Here is a 24,348-nt window from a genome sequence, read left to right as displayed (position 1 = left end):
GTTTTCAGTGAAGTGCAAAATTATTTTTAAATACTTGTCAGAAAGAGGGATCTGCTATAAATACAACCCGTGATCACAATTTGTCAAGGCCAAGTGGTTGGGTCCTTGGAGAGAGAGGGTGCCTATTTGCTTTACACTGACAATAACAACAATCAAAGGCAGCTTGTAAGACTTGTAAATCAAGTGAATGTTACCCAGCAGGTGTGCAGGGGAGAAGCGATGTTGAGAAGATGCTTGGAAGCCATTGTTGAAAGATAAAAAGAGCTTTTTAAAAAATGTTCCAACAAGGGACTTCTTACCCACGGGTGCATTGTAAGGGGTCCAGGTTACTACAGGTGAGAGATCATGGAGCCATACGAATCTTTTTTAAATGGAAAACAGAATTTTGAAGAGTCAGAACCTTCTGTGAATTTTTTTCTCTCTCCCTCCCTGTCTGTCAGTCTCTCTCTCGCTCTCTGTGTATGTGTGTGTGTGTGTGTGTGTGTGTGTATGATGTAGTAGAACTTCATGTACAGTATTTCCCTGTGGTCCTTTTTGACCATCCACTACTGGAAAAGCCAAAATACATTTCATTCCACCTGGACATGTACTAGGCCCAAGCTCGTTTGTAAATGCCCACCAGCACTGGCTTGGACAGGTTTTCTCTAATAGCGAGGTTTCATAGAGAGCTAGTTGCTTATTGTATCTTATCTCTTTCTCAATAGTTTTCTCAGGAAATGTCCTTAAAATTCTTAGAATCTTGCATTTTCTTGGGTTCTACCCTGTCATCTTCCATGCCTTTGTTTTGAAACCTCCAGGAGTACCCACTGTCTATAAGATAGAGACCTTTGCTGCCTGGCCTTAGCCAGCTACTTCCAGTCTCAAATCTAGTTTTTACATACACGCATGTTGAATGCTAGCCACACTGAATTATTTTTTAAAATATTTTGTTCATTTGAGAGAGAGAAAATGAGTATAGGGAGGGGCAGACGGAGAGAGAGAGAGAGAGAGAGAGAGAGAGAAGCAGACTCTTCGCTGAGCAGGGAGCCAATGCAGGTTCGATCCCAGGACCCTGGGATCATGACCTGAGCCAAAAGTAGATGCTTAAGCAACTGAGACACTCAGGTTCCCCACCACGATGAATTATTAAAAATTTTGAAAGAATATAACCTTCCAATTTTCATTCTTTTACTTCTGTATATTTTTGCTTCAGATGTTGCTAGTATTCTCGTAATGATCATTAAGTTACCATTCATGTCATTTCCATAGATTTCCCAGAAAGAATCAGTGTAAATGACACATCATATATGTTATACCTGTGTAATCATGCATATACATACCATGTGCACTGCAACTAAGATTACTGGTCTACCCCCAGGATAGACTATGGCATCCAGGGACAAGAACTCTATCTCATTTATTTTGCAAAGTGTTTTCCAAAGTGCATGGCTCTAAAAATACATTTATAAATAGCTATTTCTCAAATTTTGCTAGTTTGTTAAGATCAACATACATATCTGCATTTTTGGGATCCATTATTAAAATGGTTATTAACAATGTATGTGGCATGAACCAGATTACTAATGCTGGATTAGAAAGCTAGAAAGAGAAAGCTCTCACCTGGAGGAGCAGCTATCTGAAGCCCAGGAACCTTAAATACCCCTTTTAGCTTCAGGAACCTCCAGACACATACAGGCTTCATTCTTATGAATTTCTTACGAAAATTCTTACTAAGCTAATCTTCCCCTGGTAAGACATGGAAAGAGGGGTGATATGGAATACATTTCACATTAAACAGGCAAAGGAAGGGTAAAAGGGGGGGGGAGTTTTTGTGATAATCACTTGAAGCTCAAACCACCTTCCCCCCAACAACATATGTTCTATTTTGGAAAGAAAGAACAAGGATTCTGTCATAAAATTACATAGCATGGAGGAAAGGGAAGTCCCTCAACGGGGCTCTCTAAAGTAGGGGTGATACCTACAGCATTTAGCTCCTTCTGGCAGAGATGTCCACTGTGGTTAAAGAATAAAGTAGATATTGGTTCACTGAGGTTAAAGGTCATCCTGAGTCATTTCACTGCCCTGGCTGGACTTCCGGAGGACCTGACCCCCCAGTGTGGATGCAGCAGGTGGAGTGTGGAGGTGTGGCTCAAGAGAGGGGTGGCAGTAGCAGCAACGTCCCAGCTACAGGAAATTCTATAGGTTCACAAGTTTTCCTAACAAATTAGACCTCTTGATTTTGGTTTGGTAAAGGCTGTAAAAAGGACAAAAGGAAATAAAATGATATCATATTCTAACCCTCAATTTTCAAATACCCAAATCTGTATAGAAAATATAAAAAAAAAATCAAAGAAGGGTTAAACATCTGTTTTGTTAATGACAGACCAAATTTTTATTTTAAAAGACTATTATAATAGTTTACAGAGAGATTATGAAATTAGATTAAATTAGATTAAATGAATGGTCCAAATTAGTTAGCCCTGAGAAGAGCCAACCTCTTTCCTTGGAAAAAATAAATTCTGTATATGAAGTAAAAATCCCTTAAAACCATCTTAGCTTGAGGAGAACACTTGGGAGTAGATGGGCAGAGATCTGTATTTAAAGATAATTTTCTTTACTGGTGTCCCCAAACCGGTTAAATTTAACTTCGCACATGTTGAGCATGGCCACCCTGAAAATGCTCCACTCAGATCTCTGGCTGCAGGGAACATATTTGACCGGTGGCCCTTGCTCTTGTCTGAATGTTCTACCACTTTCTTTTACCTATCATCTCACTTCTAGTGGGCTGCTCTCAGCCAGTGACTAAGAAATACCATTCCTCCAAGATGGAGAATTTCTTTGATAAGTCATTTTGCCTCAAAGACACCCCCACTGACAAGTTCTTGGAACTACTTGCAGTCTGGGTCTCTGCCTTTGCAGTCCTCTCTTTCCTTATTCTTTCTTCACACGGGTCAGTGTTCTCCTCACCTTTTCTGACTTCCCTTTTCTTTTATAGGCATAGATCTCTCATTAGATCTAATTCCTCTAATTCTTCTGGCTTTCTCTTCTCAGAGGACCTGAACTGAAGCATCAAGTGACTTTATCCCCATCTGAAATCCTCTGTATTAACAACATTTCCTCCAGTAAAGAAAAATACATGATTTTTTTAGTCCTTGGACTTAAAATTAAACATACATATGGAGGTTTTTCTTTTCTTTTTCTTAACACAAATAAGATTCAGTCCCTGTGTGGTGGGTTCCGTGGTAGTCCTTCCAAAATTCTGTATCTTAATCCCCAGAACCTGTGACTATCACAGTATTTGGAACATGTTTTTTTTTACATGTAATTACATTAGGGTTCTTGAGATGAGATCACACCTGATAATCTGGGTGGACCTGAAATTCAATCCCTCATAAGACATAGAAGACACAGAAATGAGAGTCATGGGAAGATGAAGACAGAGAATGAAGTTATGTAGCCTAAGGTCAAAGGACATGGGATCTGCCAGAACCTGGGAGACTCAAGAAAGGATTCTCCCCTACAGCCTTGAGAGTGAGCTCAGGCCTGCTGACATCTTGATTTAGACTTCTGGCTTGGAAAACTGTGGCAGAATAAATTTCTGTTATTTTAAGCCACTAAGTTCAAGTTTGTGGTAATTTTTTTACATTACTCTAGCAACCGAGACACGTTGTCAAGTTAGAAGAGTGAGATGATCAGTTTTTCATCTCCTTTGAATAGTGATCAGGTAGCTGGGAGTAAAGTGAAACAGAGATAAACCTCATAGCAAAACCCAATAAGAACATTAGAAAGAAAGGAAAATTACAAACAAGTATTACTCATGAACATGCTGAAAATCTTCAGCAAAATATTAACAAAGTGAGTTGGGATTACACCAAATGACAATATGCTCTCAGAAAGGGGGGTTGCCTCAAGAATGCAAGTTTTCAGACACCTGGGTGGCTCAGTTGGCTAAGCATCTGCCTTCAGTTCAGGTCATAATTTCAAGGTTCTGGGATCGAATCCCATATGGGGCTACTTGCTCATCAGGGAGCCTGCTTCTCTCTCTGCCTGCCACTCCCCCTACTTATTCTCTCTCTTTTTCTCTCTCTCTGACAAATAAAAGAAAAAAAAAGAAGAATGCAAGTTTATTGTTATCATTTTGCAATATATATAAATATTGAATCATTATGTTGTGCACCTAAAACTAAAATAACGCTGTATGGCAATTATTTCAATAAAAGAGTAAAAATGTTTGGTTCAACATTTAAGCATGAATAATGACTTTTTATCATGCTAACAAATTAAAGAGGAAATGCCATATGATCAACTCAATAGATGAAAAACATCTGACCAAAAAAATGGAGAAATATGTCATGTTCATAGACATAAAGAGTCAATATTATTAAGAAGTCAGTTCTCCCTAATTTGCCTTTAGATACAACAAAACATTAAGCAATATCCCAGCAGTATATATGGGGGATTTGATTATCTAATTCTAAAATTTATATGGAAATGCCAAAGACTTAGCAAAAATAATTTTGAAAGGATCATTATACTCCTACTGCCTGATTGTACTTATTCTCTCTGATTTTAATCCTCATTATACAGCTAGTTACCAAAATGTTATATAAATGTCCTAAGGATAGAGAGATCTATGAAACAGAAAATAGGTAGACAATAGCCAGACCCAAATATATTTATGTTCAACTGTTGTTCAAAAAAAGCACCAAAGTAAGTTAATGAGCAAGAAATCTTTTCAACAATGGCATTGGAACAACTGGATATTTGTACAGATCAAAATTAAAATGAACTGTTATCTCACATTTATGCAAAAATTAATTCAAGATGGATCATAGACCTAAGCATAAAAATTAATAGTATAAAACTTCTGGAATAAAATATAGGGGAATATCTTTGTGAAGAGGGAGGAGACATAGATTTCTTTTACAGGACCCCAAAAAGTTAAAAAGAAAAAGAAAAAAATGATAAATGGACTTCACTAAAATTAATAACTTTTGCCCTTCAAATGATATTATTGAAAAATGAAAAATCAAACCACAGACTTGAAGAAATTATTTGTGAGACACATACCTGCAAAAAAAAAAAAAAAGACTTGTAATCAGGATATATTATAGGAAAAATACCCCTATAATTCAATAATAAAAAGTCAAACGAGGTAATAAATAAAACAAAAATTTGGGAAGACACTTTACTGAGAAATATATACAAATGACCAAGTGTATGAAAATGTTCTCGACGTCCTTAGATATGAGAGAAATGTGAATTTAAGCTATGAGATATGGTTACATATCATAATTTTTAAAGGACTTACAAATTTCAGGGCACCTGGGTTGCTCCGTTGGTTAAGTGTCCAACTCCTGATTTCAGTTCAGGTTTGATCTAAGTGTCGTGAGCTCAAGCCCCTTGTTGGGCTCCATGCTGGGTATGGAACCTACTAAAAAAATAAATAAATAAAGACTTACAAATATCAAGTGTTGGCAGGCTATTAAGCAGAAGGACCTTTCATATTTTGCTCATGAGAGTGTAAAATAATTCTACTACTTTGGAAAAGCAGTTTCTAAAACGTGAAACACATAACAACCCAATGACCCAACATGTCCATGCCTAGGATTTTCCCCAAGGTAAATCAAAACCATGTCCACAAAAGACTTGTACAAGAATGTCTACTCATGACTGCCTAAATTGGAAAGAACTCAAAGGTCCATCCACAGATAAATGAATAAATAAATTTTGGTGTATTCTAGAAAACGGATTACTATTTGACTACAAAAAGGAGAGAACTACTAATAAATACAGCAACATGGATGAATCTTAAAATTTTTTTTTATTGAAAGTAAACTAAATACAATAGAGTACATACTCTATTATTCCAGATATTAGAAATTCCAGAACAGGTTAAATCAACTGTAGTAACTTAGATGATTCATTGCTATAATTAGAGGGAAGATGGGGGAGAAATTCATTGCTATAATTAGAGGGAAGATGGGGCAGAAAGGGACATTTTTGAGAGTTATTCTATCTTCTATATTTGGATTACAAACCACGTGTAATTTATCAGTATTTCTTAAATAAGACACTTAAAATCTGTGTGTTTTATGGGATATATACTTTTACTTCATTGACGAGAAAAAATTAAAAAGTGGTAAGCAATGATTTGTCTAACATGAGATAGAGTATAAAGTAGAATTTACTTAATTTACATTAATTAATTAATTTAGCATTATTGCTAAAACTAAGAGAAATCAAGGTAAAATATAATTGTTAAATAGATTTATTTTAAAAAGACATACTGAGGGTCCCTAGGTGGCTCAGTTGGTTAGGCAGCTGCTTTCGGCTCAGGTCATGATCCTGGAGTCCCAGGATTGAGTCCTGCATCAGGCTGCCTGCTCGGGGGGGGTCTGCTTCTCCCTCCCTCTGACCCTCCCCCATCTCATGGTCTCTCTCTCTCTCAAATAAATGAGTAAAATTTTTTAAAAAAAGAAAAAGACATACTGAACATGAAATCATATAGACTCATAAAGGGTAGACTATGATGTTGCCTCTTAATTTTTCTAGTTGGTAGTGAAAAATGGGCATCCCACCTGGGATGCTTTGTGAAAAACACAGATTCCTGGACCTATACCTCCATATTCTGAGTCTGTCTATACAAGGAAAGACCCAAGGTTCAGTATTTTTTCAAGTTTTCCTCAGTTAGTCTTATCTTAGTTTGGGATTTGCTGAGTTACACCATTCATAGATAATCTGTAAATCAATGATTCAGGAAAAGCTCAGCAATTCTTAACACTAATAATAAAAATTAACTTACTCTGAAAATCATCACAAGGAGGGTTCTGTGTAACAAAATGTGTACTTAACAATATCCTTTCAGTAAAGTCAGGAACAAGTTTCAGAGAAGTGCTTCATGATACAAATCCTTTTTCAGGAGGACCTCAACACAAGCCAGACGAGTGAATTCGAACCGAACTCAGTAACTGCAGTTCCATAGAGTTTCAGAGTATAAACCTCCAGTAGGTAACTCTTACTGCTTTAGGTTAACAGAGGAGCAAATTATAGATTATTGCATGAAAGAGACTGCAGGTTCTTTAGGTAATTATTCATTAAGGCTTTCTTTTTTTTTTTTTTTTTTTAATTTGACAGACAAATCACAAGTAGGCAGAGAGGCAGGCAGACAGAGAGAGGGGGAAGCAGGCTCCCCACTGAGCAGAGAACCTGATGGGGGGCTCGATCCCAAGACCCTGGGATTATGACCTGAGCCGAAGGCAGAGGCTTTAACCCACTGAGCCACCCAGGTGCCCCAAGATTTTTATTTCTGATGAGCTTTTATCTTTTTAAGATGGTATTCTTTAGCAGGTATCCAAATTGTAGTTATTCTGTATTGCCATTTAAGTACTAAACCATACAATTTAACAAGTCTGTTATTATTAGTTTACATATTCAAGTGACAATTCAGGAGCTCAATCTAAATTTAGGAATGGCTGTGGTGAATTTCAGTCAAGAATCAGACATAAATGATCAACTTTTGTTTGGTATTTATAACATCTGCCATAGAAAAATAGTTGCTTTGTGAATCATTACCCTTTCTAAACAGACCTCTGACCCTCTACATCCATTTTTTTAACCAGCTTTTCCAATTGAGAGTCTTTAATGCTTATGAATAATAGTAATACTGATGAAGATTATTCTAAAACCCTTATAAAACACATTAAGAAAGTAGTAATCAACCAGATTTGAAATGGGAACAGAGTTGGGAGAGGAGAAATTTTTATATATTTACTTGAAGACTCTAATTTCATATCTAGAAACCTTAGTTTTTCCTTTTGTGTGCAAAAGAAAAAAATCAGGGGACTGATTAATCAAGCCTTCAAAGGATTGAAAGAGGTGGAGAAAAACGAACTTATTAATGTCACCCTTCATCCTAACTCTCCTTTTTGACTATTATCACCTTTCCTAGCTAACTGGCCCCAACTGATCACCTATAAAAAGAAATTTAACTAGGGGTGCCTGGGTGGCTCAGTGGGCTAAAGTCTCTGCCTTTGGCTCAAGTCATGATCCCAGGGTCCTGGGATCGAGCCTCACATCAGGCTCTCTGCTCCGAAGGGAGCCTGTTTCCTCCTCTCTCTCTCTGCCTGCCTCTCTGCCTATTTGTGATCCCTGTCTGTCAAATAAATAAATAAAATCTTTAAAAAAAAGAAATTTAACTAAATTAAAGGCCAACTATTTTTTTTTTTTTTTTTTGAGAAAGTGCTGCATAAACACTAAAATCATTACCTAAAAGGGGCACCAGGGTGGCGCAGTTGGTTAAGCATCCAACTCTCGATTTCAACTCAGGTCATGATCTCAAGATCGATCATGAAGATTCTCTCTCTGCCTCCCCTCTGCCCTTCCACCAGCCCTCACTCATGTTTGCTCTTGCTCTCTCTCTCTTTCAAAAAGAAATCATTACCAACAAGACAAATACAAAGCATGATCATATGTGCATCCAATTTGGGTGGTGGAACCAGAAAACCAAGAAAAGGGGCTCACGAACGAGGAGCAAATGGTAGCCGTTGTCATAGACAATAAGGTTTTCAGGTTTTAATATCTACAAGTCACGATATACTTTTTGTAGTCCCTTAGACTAAATATTTAGATGCAATGCTTTTAAAATGTGTAAATTGATTTTCTCTTCATTAAATATTAAGATGATACTTGGATGAAAGAGGAAACCCTGGTAGTTTATTTGCTACCCCATAGCTGTGTTGTTATTCCTTCCATATTTAATTATTATATTCAACATAAAAATGATAGTTTGAAGACGGCTCTAATTGGAAATAACTCTATTATAAGGAAATCAATTTAATGAATATAGTTTTCTCCAGATATCTCTCTTAATTATTTATCCTTCAAGAATATAAAAGTCTGTAATAGGTCTCCTCAGTAGCCATAAAAACAAAATTAAAAGCTTCAAGTGTCAATAACAAAAACAACAGCAAAAATTCTGTGGTAGGTTTATCAAGCCCTGTAGTCTCTACATCTCAAACAAAAATATACCTTTAAACATAAAAATTAATGTTCTTCTCATTTCTCAGACATATAGAGAAAAAGGCAATTAATCATTTTAAAGGCAATTAATCATTTTAAAAGCAATTAATCATAAATGTATTCACTCATGGATGTCATCTTTGCCACCTGGGAGTTTTATTTCTTCTGTGTGTGTGTATGTATGCATACGTGTGTGTGGGGGGGTGTGTATAGTATTTTAGCAGTCCTTATGCCTTTTGAAAGAAATACTCTCAACTTATTCTCTCAAATTTAGATAACGAACACTGGGTCCAGACATTCTTAAACTTTAGGGAATGTAAAATAAACAAAAGGATAAAAGAAGACCATGGAATGATAGTCACCAGAGGATGTGGAGAAGGTGATGGGGGAGAGGTTGTCCAGTAATATAAAGTTATAGTTAGACAATATACATTACAAAGATCTGCTATACAATTAACTATAGTGCCTACAGTTAACAGTAAGGTGCGTGTACTTAAAATTTTATTAAGAGGGTAGATCTCATGAGTGTGCTTACCACAAACAAACAAAGGAACACAGGAAACTCTGGGAAGTGATGGACATGTTTATTGTGGTACAGCAACATGTATATACGTATCTCTGAACTCACTAAATTATACACTTTAATTATATGCAATTCTCTTGGTATAGCAGTTATACCTCAAAAAAGCTGAAAGAAAAAAAAAAAAAAAACTGTTGGCTAAGCAATTAAGTCGGCTAGGAGACTTCCTAAGGTTTAAATAATCCTAATGATGCCAGCTAACTAATGAGGTGTGAAGAGTTAGTTGACTACAAGTAGTTTTCAACATTCTAACACATTCTCTTCATTCTAACAAATTGATGACCCACCTGACCGACAGGTCCTCAGAACATTCAGATTTCTTGCTCTTTTCCTCATTGATCCTGTGTTTAGGGAAGTTTTCCTCTCTTCCAGGGGTACTCTCTTTCAAGTTAAAAACTTATGGAAAAGACTTTGCAAGTGCTGTTCCGAATGCAAAAATTATCTTCTCAGAAACTTTTCAAAATGAGACCATCTTGGCCACTAACTTCAAAACTAAGTACTGTAAACCCAAACTGTGTCTGGTAGATTATGAACAGAGCTCCAGTTAGTTCCAGAACATAAAATCAGCAGCCAGAGGAAGAAAAATTTTATACTAAAGCACATCCAAGTAAACTGTATTTCATTCAATGATAGCCCTGGAACTATGTTTTAGGAGACAGCAGCTAAAAAAAAAAAAAAAAAAAAAAAAAAAAACAAGACAAAACAAACAAGAGCTGAGGTAACAGAATTAATTTCCACGTGTAAGACCACGCAACACAAATACGGAATTTTGGATCATTTTATGAGCTTTAGTTCCTTCTTCAGTTTTTATAAATACTTCAGATGGTGAATGTGTCTGCAATAGGTTTTTCTCCCTACCTTAGACAGATCTATTTTTCCCATTTGTTTCTGTTCCTGGGATTAATGGTGTTATCACCCTCCCGCCTACTCCAGTGAGAAACTTGAGAGTCATGTTTGATTTTTGCTGTCCTTCATGATGAAATTCAATCAGCCACTAAATCCTGTGATTCTGCATTGGATCCACTACCACAATCTCATTTCAGGCCCTAATCATATCAGCCCTACATTATTGCTTGGCCTCCTATTACCCATCTTCCTTGACTCTGATCAAACCAGTGGTATGTTATTACTTAACACATTAATCCTGCCGTCTTCCTACTTTTGACAAAATAAAGTCTACTGTCCTAGGCATCATGCTGAAGACCTTCCGAGTTCTTGTGTCTTATAAACTACCTTTCTTTGTTTCCTCCCATCACTCCTGCACATGCCTGCTAGCCCCAGACAACATATGTCATCCCCGCTGGAAACTGCTGTGCTTTAAAAACTAAAACAAAAACAACCTCCATTTCTGCATTGTTTCTACCCCTATCTTTCTCACTAGAACATGCGTCCTGATTCTCATGTGCCTGCTCACCTGGTGTCATGCTCACAGCTGGCCCTAGCCTCCATGATTGATGGCACCTGAATTTTGTTAACTGCATCAGTCTGCAGTTTGATTACTGGTGGGTTTGGCTCCCCAAATTACAACCCAGTGGATGATCACCAACCAGATGACTGAGCTTCCTCCTGGGTCTCATGACTCCACATGTTTAACCCTACATTCTGTCACTTTACAGCAAACATAACTGAGTGTCTACTAACTGCTGCACATACAACACCAGTAATCATTACAGCATCCTCTTGAGGCAGGTATGCTTACTATTGCCTTTAACAGATGAGGAAATGGAGGTACAGCAAGGACAGGCAATGTGTCACAGTGTTCTCGTCATGAAACTACAGAGCTGGGATTTGAGTCCATTCAGTCCGACTCTAGAGTCTTGTTCTGAGAGACAATGGAATACTTCTTCTCACCTGAGCTTAGGATGACAGCCCAGAATTTCAAAGCCTGGATCTCACATATAGCTCTTTCTGTCAAATCAATGTATAAAAATTACATGTGATTGATATTGGTCATTTTAAGCTAGCCAGCATCCATTTCTACTTCCCACTAGTGCTCTGAGATTTTCTTGAGAAATTAGGTCTTCCAAAGCATATTCAGCCTTGGAAGGGAAGTCAGTTAAGGTATAGTATCTACCTTAGAACTCAACCCAACTTCTCAGAAGCTTACAATGTACCAGGAGTCTCTTTCACAGTGATTTATTGATTTATTGATTTATTTATTTGCTTCATTGATGAAAACAGAGGTTTGTCTGGAAGACCTATGCTCACCTAATCAAACTTGGTCTCAGAACTTTGAAATTTATGAAATTTGAATGTCACAAATGGAGAGGAAAACAAAAATGACAACTATGTTCATTTCTTTATTCATTCCCACAGTGGTGCCTGAAGAAGACTGCCTGGCGGTCCTTGCTATGGAGACCCTGCCCCTCTAGCTGAAAAGTTGTTCCCTTTAAGTTTGGTTCTCAGTTCTCCCTTCAGTCTTGAGTGCCTTTACATCCTTCTAATAAACTCCCTTTCTACTTACAGTGTTGGTTTTCATTGCTTTTCAGCTGTTATATATTACAGGTCCTGGCTAATTAGTGATCCTAGGACAGCCATTTTTCAGGAAGAAGTATGTTTCATTAGGTAATGACTTTGTCCTCCCTTAGTTTAATTATTGGCATTGGTGTATTCAAACACAACATGATTATTCTGAAAGGTTAATTTAGATGAAAATATGATGCCACATGAGAAAAACAATCCACGTGGAAAAAAGTACACAATAATTTGTCAGCTGCTACCTCAGATGTGGGAAGGGGAGGTAGAGAGGGAAAGAAGGAAGACAGGAAGGAGAGAAGAAAGGAGAAAGAGAGGAATAAATGGGGAAGGAGAGAGAAGGAAGAAGAGGAGGACACAGAAAGAAAGAGAGAGAAAGGAAAGAAAGAGAGAGGGAGAGAGAAAGCGGCTCTGTGGTTATTTGCAAGTAGCAATCCTGTTTCAGGCAGCCCCAAACAGGAAATTCAGAGCTCAGCTAAGATAGCATGTCACAGACTTAGATCTATATATGTGTGGAAGAGTGGGTGTTAAAATATATTTCTTTTCTGAAATGTGAACTCCAAATTCCACACTTGGAAGCAAATAAGGAACCTTCTGTCTGTGATTAGAAAACCGTCTCGTCAAAATAGAAATGTAAAGACTTAATGCTCAGACACACCAGCCTCCTCACAGCCTTTCTCAAAAACTCCTGTGAACACTTGGACATTCATTATTCAAGTTAAACACTGAGTGGCCATAATCAGTGAATGAGACTCTTATACTCTATCTATATGATGTAAGAGAGAAATTAGACCATACAGATAGGAGCTGATTTTCATGTGGCAGATACTGCATTGGGTGGTTTAATCCCTTTTCTCATTTCTACAATCCTTGGTGGTGGGTAGTACAGTGTTCCTTTTAGACATACAGGAAAAGGGTTAGGGTGGTGTAAAATAATTTTCCATAGTTCACCTACCTAGGGAGTCACCAAGATAGCATATGTATGTGCATGTTTGATGAATTGTTTGCGTTGATGAATCTAGTTTGATGAATCATTTGAGTATCTTCAAAGTTAACTATAACTGTCGTTGGAGTTGATCATGTTCATACATATTGTGTTGATGCACAATATTTAAGGATAAATAGAAAAGACTTCCCACAATGCTTAACTGTCTTTGGAGTTGTTCTGACTGAACTGTTACAAAGCTCTTAGTTTTTTTGTACTCCTTTATTTCACCTGACTCAAAATCTTGACTGAGAAAAAAGATGCCTGTGGTCATGAGTCTCATCTACCCTCTTTTGATTCAGCCATCCTAAGTGTCTTTGTCTTTTCCATTTCCTTCCACCATCTTATTTCACAGCTAAAGTCTTTCCTTTCAACCCTAGGAAGTAGGAATTTGTACTGGTTATCTCTTGCTACGTAACAAATTGACGTGAAATGCAGTAGTTTAAAATAACTTACATTTACCGGCTCACAGTCCCTCTGAGTGAGGGATCCCATGCAGGTGAGCTTGGTCCTCTGACGGGCGGCAGCCATGACACTGTCTGAAGTGGCAGCCATCTCAAAGTTCAGCTGGGACTGGATGTGCTCGCAGGCTCACACATCTGGTTGTTGGTAGGACCCAGTTCCCTACAGGATGCCACACTGACTAATGGCTTGAGGCTGCCCTCGGTTCCTTACTACTGGCCTCTTCAAAGGATAATTTGCTTCTAGCACCTGGATTCATCAGAATATGCAAGTGAGAGATCGGGAGATGGAGTACCACCGTTATTTTTATGACCCAATCTTGGAAATGACGTGACTTGCACTCTGTTCTCTTTCTCAAAGGAGGCCACGAGAGGAGGGGATTTCTGAAGAGCGTGAATTCTAGGAGACTGGGCGCCATTTTAAAAGCAGCCTATGATACTACTACCATGATACTACTACTATGATACTACGTGCCCCCCACTGCTCAGTAAGAGGCTCACTTTCTCTCCATGCAAGTATATCAGGCCTGTCACAGCCTTTGGGAGCAGCAGAGAGCCCTCCACCTCCATTACTTGTAAGTGGGAATGCTCACAGATTTACTTGATAGCTCTTTTAAATAGCTTTTAAGAGGAAGCAGTAAAAGTGAGTTAGCACTAATTAGTACTTCTCTGTGAACTATTTTGCTTTATTTTTTGATCTCTGAAAGGCTCCTTGAAATAAAAGCAGCATTTAGTTCCTAAAGCATTTTCCTCACTTAGACACAGACTTAGAAATGAAAGATTTGAACATAATAAAGGAACTTAAGCCTAAGAGGGTAATGAACACAAGTTTTAGGTCAACATTACCTAGAAGGTAAGTTATAATCATAGATGAAAGAACTTTCTTTTACCAGTAAATCAGAGCTTAAATCATTAGAGAATGATTACATAACTTAAGGATTTAAGTGACAGAAATATATGTGCAGGATATCATTCATTTTTTTGTACATTCCTTAAGATGATAGAGAGCACCTTATTCATGTCTGTGTCCCCACAGTCCATGAGCTCCATACTTCTGCCTCCCTATGTTGGGCATGTAGGAAAGACTTGTTAAGTGGATGGGTAAATACTTGATATTTTATTCTGCAGTAAGAGTTATGATTTAAATATTTATGCAATCTACTAACCAAAAGTAAAATAGTTCTTAGAAGTATACCTTGCATTCAAGCTAGAGCTGCTTTTATAAATTTCCCTGAAAAACATAAAAATAAATCTAGGTGGTAAGTAGTATCTTCTTATATTGTGGAACATAAACCAGGACATAAATATATTTCTTACGGAAGCAGGGAGTTTATGTGTTGAGAGAGGTAGACTCAAGGATCAATGCTCTGAAGCTCATATCATAGAAATTCAAGTAGGGTTTTAGATATAATATACAGTTCCCATTAAGTTATGTTTATTAATGTAACTTTCATTTCATATTTTATGAGGGTCCTGATATGTGGACATTTTAAGGTGAACTATGGATCTACTCTTTTTTGTAGGTCATAAATGATCAAATACAATCAATTTCACTAAGCAGCCTATAGTCAGAGAACAAGAGAATAACTCTGAAAACTACATGGAAAGTTCTTCAGAATACCTAAAAGAAAGAGAGCAATCCTTCTGCCTCATTATTCAATAAGTATATGTACATCTATTGCAAAACACTAATCTCAAGCATAAACAAATATAAGTATGGCACAGAAAGCTTTGAAAAACTGAATTCAATAAAGGACAAAAAATTATTGACATAAACAACTAGATTTTAAGGCTCAGTATGGCACTAGGTGGTTAGTTTCATGAAGAACCTGCAACCCAATTTCTATAGCTCAGAAGAGAGAAATCAACATTGAGCTGGGAGCCACACATGAAGCCAAAGAATTTGGTTACCTCACAAAGATTTAGAGGATCATCAATTGTACTAATCTCAGTAGCATACCAAAAAAAAAAAAAAAAAGACTTCAACCAGTTCTTATCTAGATCAGCTGGAATCAGTACTCAGATTCCTCCTTCTCCATTAAGAGACTTTCACAGATTTCTCCTTCTGCCACTTGTCTTTATCTAGGGGACGGCTGTTGGTGAATTTCACAGAGCTGAGTCACAGGCATGCCTGCAAAGCAACTCCTCCTCTTATCCGACAGTCACGCGGCCCTCCCTCTGCAACCAGATTCTGGATCATGCCCTTTCTATTATGATAACTGGGAAAAGAAGCAGCTTGTTACAGAGGCTACTCACTTGAAAAATTCACAGCCAGACCCACTGATGAAATCACAGCCAAAGGAGGCTGTACTTGTTCCTGGGCTCCGGTCATTCCAGGTTTTCTTTATACTTCGAATTCAAATGATCTCTAAATGGGAAAAAAAATAAGAGTGATATGTTTAGAAGAGGTGTAGGAAATATCTATTTTAAAACTTTAAAAGAACACATTTTCAAAGGGAAGGGAAATGATCCTAAAACTGGATTTGGCATGATTTGTATTAAGAAATATCAACCTGGTTTATAACTAATGAAATGATAGGTTAGGCTCAGATATTTTTAGAAACTGTGGATAATTTTTATCTCAGAAACATCTATCAAACTTTGGTTCTACTACGCACGTATTTCCTTCTGATCATTGCCTTTCCAAGGTTAAGAATAGGAGCACTCCAGCTACAATTACATACTGCTCTGCAATATAAAATCTCCTATTTGCAGATGGGGAATTAGCATCCAATGCCATGCCCATCCTGAGAGGCAAGGGTAGGCTGAACACAGCTCCTCATATGAGCCATAATATGTTGAGGCAGTATAGTGAGTATGTTAAACCCAGGGCTATGAAGTCAGTCTCACTGAGGTTGACTATCAGCTCTACCACTTACTGTGACCTTGGGCAGGTCCCTCAACCTTGCTAGACCAGTGTTCTCCTCTGTGAAATGGGTGGTAAAGAGTCCTCCCTCTTTGGGTCCTGGAAACATTACAGCAGATAATGCTTGCTAAGGGCCTTGCCCATTGTTAGTGCTAGCCTTTGACAAAAAAACTTCTGAGAGCACTCTTCACAGAGCTGCCTTTGCTGGGAAGAAGTCATCAGCTATTAAAATTCCTAGGAAAACTGAATTGCTTGGTACCCACTTTTCTGATACTTTCTAAGTGACTTTTTTTAAAAGATTTTATTTATTTATTTGACAGAGACATAGCAAGAGAGGGAACACAAGCAGGGGGAGTGGGAAAGGGAGAAGCAGGCTTCCCACTGAGCAGGGAGCCCTATTCGGGGCTCGATCCCAGGACCCTGGATCATAATCTGATCTAAGTGATGACTTCTAGTGAAGCAATTTGCTTGGGCAGATAATTATATTAGAAAACTCTGGTCTTCCCTTTTAGGGATTGTATGAACAATCAACAATGTTTTAATTTAAATGCCTAGGGGAAAGGCTAAGAGCTACTCTGGTGGGAACATAAAAGTACTTTATGTGGAGCGGAATATCACATCAAAAAATGGGTGTTGGCTTGCCCTGCTGCTGAATGCTGACACCAAAAGGAATATTATGTTCTGAAGCCAATTAGTTTTCTAAAAGATAAAACCAATCAAGCTCAGTGAGAAAGAAGAAGAGGTGTCTCGGCTCGAGGTATTTATGTTAACATGATACTGGCCAGAAAAAGCACTGAAGCAGGAGAAACTATGAGACTCATCCTGGCATCAGGGTTGGTTTGGGCTTGAACATGCTTCATGATAACTCTTACTTGATTGGTGTTATTCCTTTTGGCTTAGCAATCTTAACCTTTCCTTAAAATTTACTTCAAAGGCTCTTTACTTTGTGTAAAAAGAAGCCTCAAAACAGAGGCTTAGATATGATAAAAGTTTATTGTTTTCTTACATAAAAGCTCAAAGATCCAGGACCGATGGTGTAACCCTAATATTCTCATCATGAATTCACCTTGGGGTCCGAGACAGCAGACCCAATGCTCACCAATTTCTGTCAACACAAAAAGGAAAGATAAAGGACAACTTCCTTTGCAAGGAATTTTCCCCAGTGACTACAGATATAACACGTTTGGCCTGAGCATAGTCACGAGCTGAAAGGGAGTCGAGGTTGGTGGCTACATGCCCAGTTGCAACTGAAAAGATTCTTTAGTTGCAAGAAGAAAGAGAATGTCAGTCGGGGGTGATCAGCAATCTGCAGCACTGGCTCCTTCCCTCATCAAAGGTGCACATTAGTTCCTATTGCATCCCTGTCTACTTTGCTAAATAAGCTCTCCATGACCCATTCTAGCTACAATGGTCACAACAGGCAACTTGCAGCTTCTTGAATTCATTTTTCCCCTTTGTACTTTTGTTATCAGCTTTTCTTTTTTATATCTCATTACATCTCTTTTTTATATTTCTTATATCTTATCTCTCAAAATCCTATCTATCTTACCTTTGAGACTTGGGAAGAATTTTGTCTAGATGTGAAATAATCCATAATCTTGGTATAATGGAAACAGTAGGAAAGAGAAGCAAGCCCAGTGGAGACCTGCTTACTAAGGCAAAAGTTCTCTCTGCCACAGTGAGGGCAGGCACACAATCTGACCAGTTACACAAAGCTCAGGGTTATCTGTACTAGTAGGACATAGCTTAGAAGGGTTCAACACTGTGGCTGTTGACCAGTTAAGAAAGAAGGTAGTGTGTTTGGTAACATCATACAATGTGTTCTTCAATGATGAACCCTGACAGATTATGGGAGCAAAGGGTAAACTGTCTAACACTAGGATAAAAAAGGATATTAGTACTTACATATATTTGGCAGTTGCAGCAGCTTGCTGAAGCATGAGGCATGATAAGTGATCAGAAGTTAGGGTATGGGAAGTGGATGAGAAGCTCAGGGATTTGGGCTAGATACATAGGAAATTCAAAAGCAGAGACAGAAACTTCAAGGTATAAAGCATCAGAAGGACTGAGAATTTTCTACTGCATCTTTCCTATGGCTTTCCCTCCAGAGCTGTTCCTCTCATACCCTCTTGCCCATGATCCATCTGCTAGATCTTTCTCTCCATCCCAGTGGTTATTAATCCATCAGAGGAATTCCTTCCTCTTTTGAGAACCATTTTTGCCTGACTATTGCTGATAGTAGCTGATTTCAGCTGATACCTTCTGCTAAAGCACTATGCAATTCCATTCTTTTTCTGAGACAGAACCCTTCTTCAGAGCTTTTTTAATACTCAGAACTCAAAAAAAAAAATAGGGTTTTTTCGAGTAATGAAAATGCTCTAAAATTGGTTGTGGTGATGATTATACAACTCTGGAAATACACTAGAAACTTTTAAATAGTGTACTACAGATGGGTTAATTATATGTGAGTTATGTCTGAAATAAATTAACAAAAAACAAAAAACAAAAAACAAAACAAAACAAAAAAACAAAAACAAAAACAACTTAGGTCAATGTGTTCTGAATGATTTTTCTACATTGGCTACATAGGTTATTAGGACTTCACCATACCTTCAGAGGTATGGTTACAAGAAGAGATTGAGAGAGGAACATAGTTTTAAAGAAAGAGAAACAGAGACAGAGAAACAGTTTGTTACATACATGGGAGTCCCCATAAAATTATCAGCAGATTTTTTCAGCAGAAATCTTGCAAGCCAAAAGAGAGTGCCATGATATATTTAAAGTGCTGAAAGAAGAAAAAACAGAAACAAAACTTCCAACCAGAATACTCTACCTAGCAAAGTTATCATTTGGAATTAAAGGGGAGATAAGGAGTTTTCCAGACAAGCAAAAACTAAGAAATTCATGACAACTAAAATGGTCTCACAAAAGGGTGGGGGGGGGGGGAGAAAAGGCCTTACAAAAAATGGTAAAGCAAATTTATTAAGTTGAAAAGAAAGGCATTAACTGGTAACAAGAAAGCATAAGGATGAATCAGTCTCACTGGAGATGTGAGTATATGGCAAAGGTAGTAATCACTTATAAATCTACCATGAAGGTAAAAGGACAGATTAGCAAAAGTAATTATGATTATAATAATTCATTGATATGTAAGTAAAATTTGACATCAAAAAAATAAAATTTGGGGGACGCCTGGGTGGCTCAGTGGGTTAAGCTTCTCTGCCTTCATCTCAGGTCATGATCTCAGGGTCCTGGGATGGAACCCCGCATCAGCCTCTCTGCTCAGTGGGAAGCCTACTTAGCCTCCCCCACTAGCCTGCTGCTCTGCCTATTTGTGATCTCTCTCTGTCAAATAAATAAGTAAAATCTTTAAAAAATACATAAAATTTGGGTGTAAAGATGTTGATCTTTAGGATCAAACTTAAAATGTTCAACTTAAAATAGATGTTTATAAATATAAGTTGTTATATGTAAGCCTCATGGTAACAACAAAAAAACCCCTGTATTAAATACACAAAAAATAAGGGAAAAGAATATGAGTATAGCACTAAAGAAAGGCATCAATACACATAGGAAAGAATGAGAAGAAGAAATAAACAGAGAGGAACTACAAACACAGCCAGTAAACAATCAACAAACTGACAAGTACATAACAATCGATAATTATATTAAATATAAATAGACTAAATGTTCCAGTCAAAAGACACAGAGTAACTGAATGGAAAGAACACTAAACAAAACAAGACACATCTCTATGCTGCCTACAAGAGATTTGCTTTAGATATAAAAACACACATAGACTGAAAATGAAGGAATATAAAATATATTCCATGTAAATGGAAGCCAAAAGATAGCTGGAGTAGCTGTACTTGTATCAAACAAAACAGACTTTAAAACAAAGAATGTAGGCACTTGGGTGGCTCAGTTGTTAAGTGTCTGCCTTTGGCTCAGTCATGATACCAGGGTCCTGAGATCAAGCCCTGCACTGGGCTCCCTCCTCAGGAAGTCTGCTTCTCCCTCTCCTACTCCTTCTGCTTGTGTTCCCTTGCTCACTGTGTCTCTCTCTGTCTAGTAAATAAATAAAACCTCTTAAAAAATTAAATAAAACAAATAACATAATAAGAGGTAATAATGAGTGTTACATAACAATAAAGAGGCCAAACCAACAAGTTCCAATGAAACATTTACAAATGAAACATTTGGAAGCATTTATGCACCCAACATAGGTGCATCTAAATACCTAAGGCAAATACTAACAGACCTAAAGGGAGAATAGTTGGCAGTATAGTAATAATAAGGGATTTTAATACCCCTACATTAAAGAATAGATCATCCGAACAGAATATCAATAAGAAAACACAGGCTTTAAATGACATATTAGAAAAAATGGATGTAATAAATACTTACAGCACTTTCTACCCCAAAACAACAGAATACATATCTTTCTCAAGTACACGGAATATTTTCTAGGATAGGTTATGTATTGCCACAAAACAGGTCTTAATAAATTTAAGAGAATTGAAGTCACAGCAAAAATTGTTTCTGACCACAATGGTAGGAAACAGTGGTATGAAATTAGAAAATAATTGCATGAGAAAAACTAACCAACTCACAAATATGTGGAGATTAAACATGTTACTGAACAACCAACAACCTTGTGCTTCTTGTGGGTCAAAGATATAATCAAAAGAGAAATTTAAAAAATACCTTGAGATAGATAAAAATGGAAATATGGCACACCAAAATTGGTGGGATGCAGGCAAAGCAGTTCTAAGAGGGATGTTCACTGCCATAAATGCCCACCTCAAGAAACAAAAGTCTCAAATAAATCATCTAACTTTACCTAACATGGAATTAAAGAAAGAAGAAGAAATGAAGCCCATAGTTCATAGAAGAAAGGAAACAACAAAGAGTAGAGCAGAAATAAATGAAATAGAGACTTAAAAGGAAATCAGCAAGACCATTGAACAAGAGTTGGTTCTTTGAAAAGATTAAAAATAATGGGAGGAAAGGAGGGGCAAGATGGCAGAGAAGTAGGAGACCTTGTTTCAACCAGTCTCCTTAAGTGAGCTAATTATCTACAAGAACACTCTGAACACCTATGAAACCAGCCTGAGATGTAGGATTATACACTTCTGGATCTCTACAGGGACAGAAGATGCCAATGGACAGGTAAAGCATACTGGGAATGATCAGACTGATATCGGAGGATAAAGAGAAGGGAGAAGGAGCCACCAGAAGCGACCCAGTGGAAAGTAATACCCCAATAGGAAAGTGCCCTGTGATTGGGTACAAGCATTGAGTTGGAGTCTAGTTAAAAGCACTCAAAAAGAGCAAAAGATCTTAAAGGGCAACTGGTGGAATCAGACGGTCATGGGCATGGCCCTAAGCTCATGGACCCAGGATGGCCATTGCCAGTGACCACCCGTGCCAGAGACAGTGTGGTGGCAGAGCCTCCAGTTCCTGGTCCTGGAGACCCCAGGCTTGCATGGATTGAGGGTGTCTGGTGAATGCTCTCTAGAACCACAGCCTTTTGCACTCTGCTCTCACTGCAGTACTGGGTCTGAACCATGCTCCCCACCTGCACCTGAGAGAGCTCTGTGCAGGTGCTAGTCGGTGGTCTCTAAGACTAGCCAAGAGTGAACACTCCAGCCCAGACTTGAAGGAACTATCCCAGAAAGCAATCCCAGCAATAGTAGCCCCAGGAAGCAGGCTCCCTGGACCAATGTCACTCGCGGTTTTGGCACGGGGTGCAAGGACAGGCAGGTGCTTCAGGTGACCCTTCAGACAGTGGCTGGGACATGCACTGCCTGTGGGAGGATTCACAGCTCAGTAGAGTTTGCAAAGGAGGAGATGTGTGTTCTGGACCACCCAAAGGGGAGCAGACTGAGGCTTCTCTCTGAGATGGAGGTCTGGGTGCAGTTTACTTTCCACTAAACCTCTGAAAAGCCACAAAAAGCTGCCAAAGAACAAAAACCTCCAGAAAACAAAAGCCAGAAAAACCAGTTTCCACAGAACCCAGCCCCTTGATAGGGGGCAGAAGGACTCAACCTAAGCAAGACTGTCTGAAAAACAAAGGAGCAGGCCCCTCCCCCAGAAACCCAGCCAAAGGAAGGAGAGGACAACCACCACAGGGTCCCCATAAAACTGTAAAACTTCAATATCAGGGGAAACCAATATATTAAGCTCCCAGTATTGCCCTAAAAGCTGTATATTTCATAGATATAACTTTTATTTTTAATTTGTTCTCACTATTCTTATTCTTTTTAATTTTTTTAACCTACTTACCATTAGAACCAGAGGTTAATATAACATATTCCATAATAACCTTTTAACTTGAACTTTTTTCTTACATATACCTGTGTTTTGCTTTTGATTTTCTATTTTCTTAATATATATATAGATAAAAACTTCAAGGTAATCCTTGTTCCCTAATCAATACTACTCCAATATTTAAACCAGTTTTAATCTCCCTTTCTCTCTGGAAAGTTGAGTCCTTTACAAAGTTATCAAGATGCACCCAGGAAGAATCAAAATAACCTTCCTCACCCAACATTGAGGATTTATAACCACCCTCCCATCTTTTTCTTCTTTCAGCATTTCTGTGTATTTGTTTTTGTTCTGGTATTATATAAATCTCATCCTTGGGATTCATTTTGTCTGGGTTCTTTTTTTTTTTTTTTTCTTGTCATTTACTTTTGTCAGTCTTTTTGTCCATTTTTGTTTGTACACCTTATAAATCTTACCTTTGGGGCCTATTCTATCTGGGTCCTCTGGGTTTTTTTCTATCTCTCTCTTTCTCTCTCTCCTTTTTTCTTTTTTCTTTCTTTTTGGTCGTGACTTCTGATTGCTTAGAAGCATTCCAGGGTACACCTTGCCTGGATCATGGTTGATATATTCAGCTACACATCCCTTCAACCACCTCTCACCAAAATGACTAGAAGGAGGAAAAACTAAGAGAGGAAAAATTCAGAGACTGTGTCCTCTCTATCAGAGCTATTGGATATGGACATAAACAGTGTGTTGGAAAGGGAATTCAGGGTAACAATTATCCAGGCAATAGCTAGGTTGGAGAAAACCGTTAGTGACAACATGGAATCGAATAGGGCAGAAGTGAAAGTCACCCAGGAAGAAGTTAAAAATGCTATCAATGAGATCCAATCTAATCTAAATACTCTAACAGCTAGGGTAACCCAAGGCAGAAAATAGAATTAGTGATCTAGAGGACAAACTGATAGAGAAAAAGGATCTGGAGGAGGCCTGGAACAAAGAGCTTAGAAGCCATGAAAACAGAATTAGGGAAATAAATGATGCCATGGAGCGTTCCAACATCAGATTTATTGGGATCCCTGAGGTGGAGGAGAAAGAAAGAAGACTAGAAGATATAGTTGAACAAATTCTCCATGAAAATTTCCCCAATCTGGGAAATGGAACCAGTGTTTGTGTCCTAGAGGTAGAAAGATCACTCTGCAAGATGAACAAATCTAGAAAGACCTCAAGGCACTTGATTGCAAGACTGATGAATCATAATTTTACAAAACAGCTTTTGAGAACAGCTAGGAGGATGAGAGTCCTTACACACAGAGGAAGGTCCATCAGATCTGTCCACAGAAACCTAGCAAGCCAAAAAAGGGCTGGTAAGACATTTTCAGCACACTAAATGAGAAGAACATACAGCCAAGAATACTTTATCCAGTGTGGTTGACATTCAAAATGGATGGAGAGATAAAGAGCTTCCAAGACCAGAAAGGTTTAAAAGAGTATGTTACCAACAAGCCAGCACTACAAGAACTATTAAGGGCTTTCTATAAAAGAAGAAAGAATCCAAGAGTGTCACAGAACAGAAATTTACAGAGACAATCTATAGAAACAAGGACTTCACAGACAACATGATGTCAATAAAAACGCATCTCTCAATGTGAACAGCCTACACACTCCCATAAAATGGCACAGGGTTGACAGGACCCATCCATGTGTTGTC

General features: G+C 38.0%; 1 long non-coding RNA gene across 12 annotated transcripts in view; it reads right to left on the bottom strand.

Moving 5' to 3' along the window:
* Positions 1 to 24,348, bottom strand: part of LOC309845128 — a 57,971-nt gene that overhangs the window by 19,862 nt on the left and 13,761 nt on the right. For 7 of the 12 annotated variants that reach the window (XR_014301046.1, XR_014301047.1, XR_014301048.1 and 4 more), the window contains 7 exons: positions 15,758 to 15,869; positions 13,497 to 13,751; positions 11,432 to 11,488; positions 9,868 to 10,242; positions 6,785 to 7,003; positions 5,291 to 5,413; positions 1,600 to 1,725 (listed from right to left, as the gene is read on the bottom strand). This is a non-coding gene — a long non-coding RNA (uncharacterized lncRNA). The remainder of the gene's footprint in view (positions 1 to 1,599; positions 1,726 to 5,290; positions 5,414 to 6,784; positions 7,004 to 9,867; positions 10,243 to 11,431; positions 11,489 to 13,496; positions 13,752 to 15,757; positions 15,870 to 24,348) is intronic. The other 5 variants (XR_014301049.1, XR_014301050.1, XR_014301051.1 and 2 more) reach the window with 5 other exon arrangements.

The sequence above is a fragment of the Mustela nivalis genome (assembly GCF_964662115.1).
Source record: "Mustela nivalis genome assembly, chromosome: 12".
NCBI classification, from domain to species: Eukaryota; Metazoa; Chordata; class Mammalia; order Carnivora; family Mustelidae; genus Mustela; species Mustela nivalis.
The sequence above is the reverse complement of the archived record's forward strand: the minus strand, read 5'-3'. Positions and strand labels throughout refer to the sequence as shown.